The sequence below is a fragment of the Gigantopelta aegis genome, chromosome 4 (assembly GCF_016097555.1).
Source record: "Gigantopelta aegis isolate Gae_Host chromosome 4, Gae_host_genome, whole genome shotgun sequence".
NCBI classification, from domain to species: domain Eukaryota; kingdom Metazoa; phylum Mollusca; class Gastropoda; order Neomphalida; family Peltospiridae; genus Gigantopelta; species Gigantopelta aegis.
In genome coordinates, this window is record NC_054702.1 from 73,865,349 (window position 1) to 73,872,992 (window position 7,644).

General features: G+C 37.9%; 1 protein-coding gene across 2 annotated transcripts in view; it reads right to left on the reverse strand.

Annotated features, from left to right (window-relative positions):
* LOC121371075 (gamma-aminobutyric acid type B receptor subunit 1-like) overlaps positions 1-2,974 on the reverse strand; it is a 140,175-nt gene extending 137,201 nt beyond the window's left edge. Inside the window, exon 1 of one of the 2 annotated variants that reach the window (XM_041496705.1) lies at positions 2,920-2,974. The gene's annotated coding sequence lies outside the window, so the exon portion shown is untranslated. Of the gene's footprint in view, positions 1-2,676; positions 2,768-2,919 lie in introns of those variants that run through there. The other variant, XM_041496707.1, reaches the window with a different exon arrangement.
* Positions 2,975-7,644: the final 4,670 nt, after the last annotated feature.

Below are 7,644 nucleotides of genomic sequence, written 5' to 3' on the forward strand. Positions count from 1 at the left end.
AAAATGACATAATCTGGTAGTTCTGATTTCACTGAGCCTGTTTTAACATAAATGTATTTGACATACTGGTATCTAAATATTCTACTTTCTCAGTACTTATATTAAGAAAAGTCCACTGTAAATTATCTTAATTGTGGTTCATATGACTTTATACTTTTTTTTTCTCCAAAGGCTGTAAGAGTAATACATGTAGATTATAAATTAAAGAAACAAAATACTGGTATTTTACAAATGTGGATTTCTAAAACCAGATGCAGCAAGAAATAATTATGACTCACTTAAAATAGGGTTTTCTTCTTCAAATACCTGTACAAGTGTACTCTATATATATAAAAGTACACTTATGGTTTACTAATAGTTTAAAGTGAATATAGGTACAACACCAATTAACTTAGAGATGCATCACATGCAGTATTCACACATGGCTTGTTTCATGTTCAATATATGATCACAGTTACTTGCTTAGCATGTACAAGTACATAAACAATAACTATCTGGTATTTACATTTTCTGTCCAAAAATGTGGGGGTTTTCAATGCCATGCTAGAATAATGTAGTCAACATACTCCCCCAAAAAGTAAAAGTATTGTAACTGTTATATGGCTTAACAGTCACTGCAGAATAAAATGTTGGGTGTTTGTGTCCAAAATAGTCTAGTTAGCCCCCCCCCCCCAAAAAAAAAAACCCCACAAAAAACTTTTATTTTAAAAGGTAATAAATAAACTGAACAAATATTAAAATTATTGAGAATATTTATGTAAATAAATTCTAGATTATAATGTAGAAAGTAGTTTATTGTTAATGGTCAATTTCTTTTTGGGTCAGTAGCAAAATCCAAACAGTTTGTTCTGTTATGCTTCAAGTATTTAATCAAACCTCACATTGCAACACAAGCACTACAGTCTCTTTAGAATAACCAATGATGAAAAGAAAATGAATATTGTTATGACAACATCTGAGCACATTTTAAATTTGGTGTTAAATATCTGTTTCATAAAAACAGCCTTCATAATTTTGGCCCATGGTCATTCTGACACTTGGCATAGTTCCAACCAGTGGTCCATAACTGGTTCATCAAAGGCCGTGGTATGTGCTGTCCTGTCTGTGGGAAGGTGTTTATAAAAGACCCCTTGCTGCTTATCGGAAAGAGTAGCCTATGTGGCGGCAGCGGGTTTCCCCTGAAGAAATATGTCAGAATGACCATATGTTTGACATCCAATAGCCTATGACAAGATAAAAATCAATGTGCTCTAGAGGCATCATTAAATAAAACAAACTTTACTCTTTTTTAGATACTGACTCACTGAGACGGTAAACCCATGGCCACCAATTACTTTAATTTCAGCATTTTCACTTTCATTGGAGTTATTTATTTACACAACCATCACAGTATCCTTTGGTAGTGGGGTTTTTTTTCTCCAGTATTTCAGATATGCTTCAGATATGCTTAGTATAAAAAGAAAATGCATCTTGCATACATATTACATCTTACAAAAGAGATACCCAACTAGTAGACCCCTATAGACAAATTAACAAAGGAATAATCAAATACAGAGTTAACAAATGAAGAAAAGAAAATTGTATTCTGTCTTGTGCCTAAAAAACATTCTGGGTACAGGACTATAAAATATATTGGGTAGGGCCAGTCTAAAGTTAAAAAAAAACAAAAAACATTTGTACTCTTTTTAAACTGAAACAATTTTTTAAAAATAGGGAAAAATAATTAGGGTAAGCCCTTTTTTTTTTTTTTTAGGTAGGGTCAGTTTCAAGAAACATTTTTTTATACCTTAATGGGCACACCACATCTTCACTATTCTATGTCTATATTGCATGTATGTTATTTGCATGTCTAAAACTTTTTTTTTTTCTTCCTCAAATTGTGTATTAGGGGCTGCAGAAGAGGTGAGGGCTGATAGGGCCATGGTCTCTTTTTTCCTGTTACTGTGCTCAAAAGGCTGGAGCTGCCATATAGGTCCACACACCGAGAATGGATAGGTTTTTGGCAATGTTATATTTTGTGATATAATATATATCCGTCATGCAGTCTAGACATTCTTTGTGCAATGCTTCATCGTCTGAAACAAATATTACCACTTTTTCTGTTCGTACAGTGGTGGACAAAGTAATTTTATACGACCAGTGGTTTCAAATCACACTACAGAACAGCTGTTTAAAGCGAGACTATAGTGTGTATAGTAATGACGCGACCTCTATGGGGGAGATAATTGCTGGGGCTTCACCATAGCTATGCATACTGTAGCTATTTACAGCAGCATTATAAGACTTTAGTATCATTGGCCTTACACCACTATCAAAATAATTGTAAATGCCATATTGAAGAGACATCATTGAGATTTCAGTATTTTTATTTTTCACAATGCAAATGTGGAGTCACTGTTAGGCTATAAGTATGACTCTACTATGAGTTTTATCCTTTCCATCATAGAACTTCATGTTCTTATTATGGTAGGATGTCCTATGTAATTAAATAATTTTAATTATTTATGCATCAATCGTTTTTTAAATTGCACACAAACATGACCAGTGTATTGTTAGTATTTACAAAACACTTTTACTTTCCCTCTTACGTCAAATGAAACAGAAATTATTTACAAAAAAACAGTGCTCGTGAAATGTTTTTCGAAATTTTGTTTTTCTATTTGTAAATAAACGTACCTTTATCACATAGAATTAGTTCCCAGTGGTGCATGTCCTGTTCCTACACACTACCGACAAACTATGTTTCAGGTAATAACCAGTGTTCATGGTCAACGTTTTTAACAACAACAACAATAAAATGTCTAAAAAAAACATTCAATAAAAAATTCAGTTTATTTATAATTTCAGGAAAGAAATTTTTAAAAATAAAAGTCGTAAACAAAAGAGACTTTAATACGGTTAAAACAAGATTTTACATACCAGCCTATTATTTCACACATTTCTGTATCCTCTTTCTTCTTTGATTAATGCTCCACCTCAGGTCTCACTACACAGATGTCATTTGCCATTGAAACCCATGTTAAACTGCCCAACTTCAAGCGAAGATTGCCCATAGAACGGGTTCTCGTTGACACTAACAACATACACCATTGCGAACATACATTATATAAGCATTTAAATTCACTCCAAAATTGTGAACATTTCCGTCTCAGTTTTTTGCTATATGACCGCATCTGGCTGTAGTACCGGTCCGAACAGGTGGTTCATTAACCGATTCACTCCGGCTGTCACTTGCGCTATATACCCATGTCCCAAAAGGTCGATGCACAATATTACAAAATAACATGGGCAAAATACAGCCAGAAGGCTTACCATTAAACATGCATATTGTTTTAACTCTTCACCATTTCCTAGAAGTGAATATGTGAACCGTAACATGTGCCACAATTAGGAACTATAGTGGACTCTCACCCTGAAGTGATCTGTGTAGTGAGACCTCAGATCGCCATTCCCATTTGGGAAATTTGAACCGAGCATGCGCTGTTCTACGCCACAGATTCCGGTTCGTTCGTACAATTTACCCCAACCCCCCTTTCCTACGCCAGTGCTTTATGAGGTGTGAACTGCACCGTCGGAAAACTGAAGTATTGGAAGTTGATCGGTTACCACTGATTTCAAAGCAAACGTCTGTCACAAACCGCAATCTCATAATGACATGTTTTCGTTTTTGTCTCGTCTTAATAGAGGAAAACAAAGGCGACATAAGACTACAGGGCTCCCATTTTTGTAGAGGGGTAGGTAGCCCGAGTACTCTGACTGTAAGAGAGCTAGACGGACATTTGGACATAAATACGAGCGTATTTATGTCTAAATGTCCGTCTAGCTCTCTTACAGTCAGAGTACTATTGCTAAGGGGTAGGCTGGTTTTTGCCCGAATTTAAACGAAAATACCCGAATCTGGATAACAACATTTAATCATGTTAGCATTACTGTCTCAGATTAGCACATTTTGCACGAAAATTTCTATCGTGTTTGCTGGAATTTATGGATTTACTCCAACACAAGGAGAGAAGTGCACCCCTAGATATACTTAAATACTAGAAGTGCATACCCTAGATATCTTGCTCTGTAAGCTCGATTTGTTTGCCTTCGACAAACTCAAAGTTGCCCTTTTTGTCATTTTTGAACACCACCTTTTTGAAAATCATGGATCAGAAACCCTTGAGCAATATAAAATATACAAGATGGCCGCCAAGGAATCTGAAAATCACCAATATATATTGTTTTGCACGTGCGTTGCCTGCACTCGTCTCCTTATAAAGCAACCTTTATTTAGTTTTTCTGTCTTTCTTCAATGTGCCATGATTAAGTAATGCTGAGAGAAATCAAACCATTGGGATGATCAACGCATGACAGTTCCAAGTTAATGAATGGACAATAACTCGATTAAGAACACGATTTCTTGCAACGGGAAACATCAACGCTCGCCCCAGCCGTGGAGCGCCACCTGTCACGTCAGCCAGACAGGACCGTCATATCTGCCTGCAACATATTCGAAACCGGTTCCAAATAGCTGCAGCCACTGCTAGGGCTACAGCTGGAAACAGGAGACGCCCCACTAGTGCCCGTACGGTTCGTAGACGTCTTGTAACATTTGACACAGTGTGTCGCGGTCCCTACCAATAGTCTAGACGGATTTCTGAAAAAAGGCCTTATTTAAGGCCTTAGGGGCATTTTGGGGTAAAAGTAGAGAACCAAACTTTTTAACACAATTTGGGTATGCTGAATCCAAATTTGTTGGTTCCCAAGCTCGATTTTCAGACCTTCACCTTCAAAATGGCAAAACAAAAATGGCCACCATATGGTTACTAAAATAAAATAATGTAATGTTTCGGCATTTGAACGAGTAAAGTTATGATATTATTAGCTATTCCTATCTCTTTTGTATCTTAGAATTGATATTTAATATTTCTGTGATGTTTCATTGAAAATTTCAAGATGGCCGCCGTATTTTTTACTAAACACCAAAATGTAACATCTAAGCTGTTAATTGAAGTACCTTTGCTACACTGGTGATTATTTTATGTCAGAGAATTGTTATTTTGATATTTCTGTGATGTTTTCAATTAGTAAGAGTACGAAAATTCCAAGATGGCCGCTAAACAAAATGTCTTAAAAGACATTCTAAATATCCCTCGCCCCCACCCAAAAAACAAAAAGGCCCCCAAATGACAAACGTGTAATGGCAAGTTTACATTATAATTTCAGAAGCTTGTTGGCAAACTTTGTAGAAAAAAATAATACAGCAGAAAATGTGAATTTCTCCTTTTGGTGGCAGTGTATGGAAATGGTCTCTATTCTGTTACTGTTCACTCGAGCCCAGTATAATGGCATTTGAGACCTACACATCCACTCCTTTAGTCTCATGTTGCCGTACTTCATGCATTATGATTATTACAACTATGCAATATGGGGTCATATTTATCTGGCAGCAATGCATCCTTCAGATGTGCTCTCAGCTTTCAAAGATGGCAATTTTGTTGTCAAGCGTGCTGCCTATAGATTCAATCTGGTGGACCCCGATCAAACACAGGAATGGCTAAATTGCACTGGCAAGAAAGGTGGTGGAGTTGTCGGTATCACAAAGACAGCGTCAGTTCTGTGTAGGTGGACCCTTTCTTACAATCTGCGATCTCAAATAACTGAAACATATTCAATGTACGAATTATGTCCTGGTCATACTCTTCATCAGAATGAGGGTACAACAGCAAGACAAACACGGGACAACGAAGATGAGGAATTATTGGTCGATGCATTCCAAAGATTCGGTGTGTTTTCCAATGATGCACAGTCTGCTTCACTCCAAAATATTGTGACGAAGGATGTAGCAACTGAAGCTATCAAGAAGTCATTACTTTGTGTCAAACAGTTCGGTCAAAAACAACTTGACACATTAGTAAATAGAGATTTACTTTTTGAAAGCAGACAGAAATATCCTTCAGCGACTCGTCATTGCATATGAAGCTGGCCGACCTGTTGATACGCCCACTATACTGAACCATGAGCTTATGCCAGTACCTCTAGCACTTGCTGAAATGAATGGCACACTTCGCACTGGATACAAGTCAGTACTGGCTGATATATTAACAGAATAACAGAAGGTATTGAATGCCCTGAAACAATTAATCTTCAATATAAAGCATCATGTCTTATTATAGACGGGCAAACACTAGTTGTTGGAATTGGAAAACCTCCTAATACAGTGACTTTTGGTGACCTAGCAAACACATTTATCCGGGCAGTACTGCAAAGTGGTACCAGTTATCAAAGAGTGGATGTGTTTTTTTAATAGATATTTGGAAGAGTCTATCAAGTCCAACACTAGAGTACGACGCAAGAAGAAAGCTCAGCCAATCAGACATGTTGTAGAAGACCGTGATGTACTCCTACCAAAACAAACCTGGTCAAATTTCATGGCTCTACAAGAGAACAAGGCCGATCTTTTCAAATTCTTGTTTGATGAGCTGCTTGCTAACGCACTGCATCATACAGAAATTGTTGTTGCTGGCGGATTTGTAGATGGACAAGAAGTTCAATCGTCAAACATCTCAACTGATTTAGCTTCCCTGAGGGCTGCACACGAAGAGGCCGATACTAGGTTGGTGTTGCATGCTATCCAGAACCGATTCAATATGGTTGTTGTATCATCAAGAGATGCGGATGTCCTTGTGATGCTGGTTTCCCATTTTCCTCGTGTACAGTGCAGGAGCCTCTGATGATGTCAGGCACGTCAAAACAAAAGAGATATATACCCATCGAAAAAGTATTCAACAACTTGCTAACAAAATCAGCAACATCACTGCTTCCTTTCCATGCGCTTACCGGATGCGACACGACATATCAAATCACACGAAGCGGACCATCACTTACTCAGTGGCTTAGGAGTAGGTGAACTCACAGATGCTATCAGAAAATCAACAGAGAAATTTGTATGCACAATATATAGTGTAAATCAAACCGACTAATTTGGTGCAGCAGGACATGTTTTGTTCCAAGGCCAGCAAACTAGAAGCTTTTCCCCCTACAAGCGATGCCCTGCAGTTTCACACAGAGAGTTCATTATCAAACAATGATCCGGAGACATGGAGAACCTTATGTTCAAGCCTGCGTAATGGAATGAGATCGTTTTGGAGGCGGAAGTGTGATGGTATGGGGTGCAATCAATAGAGATTTCCGGTCACAACAAAACCTTAATACTGCACGCTATATCGACAATATCCTAAAGCCGGTGCTTTTGTCCTTATTGCAACAACATGGTCGAATCTGACGACTTGTCTTTCAACGCCAGACCCCACAATTCCATACCCAGCCGGGCGTTTCTTCGTGACAATAACATCAATGTGGTGGATTCGCCTGCATTATCACCCGATATGAATCCAATTGAGTGTGGGATGAACTTGGGCTTCGCGTTCATGGACAAGTGAACCCACCTCAATATGTTGTTGAGTTGACTCAGGTTTTTAAATATCACTGGGCAGCCATTCCACAGGCACGAGTGCGACATTTGTGCGAATCCATGCCCAGAAGATTGCAAGAGTTGGTCAGATCACATGGTGGACACACGCGTTATTTACTGCCGTCTCAAATTCATCTGATTATTGACGCTACTCTCTACTCGAAGGAAAGTTGAAACAGCTGTGTTAT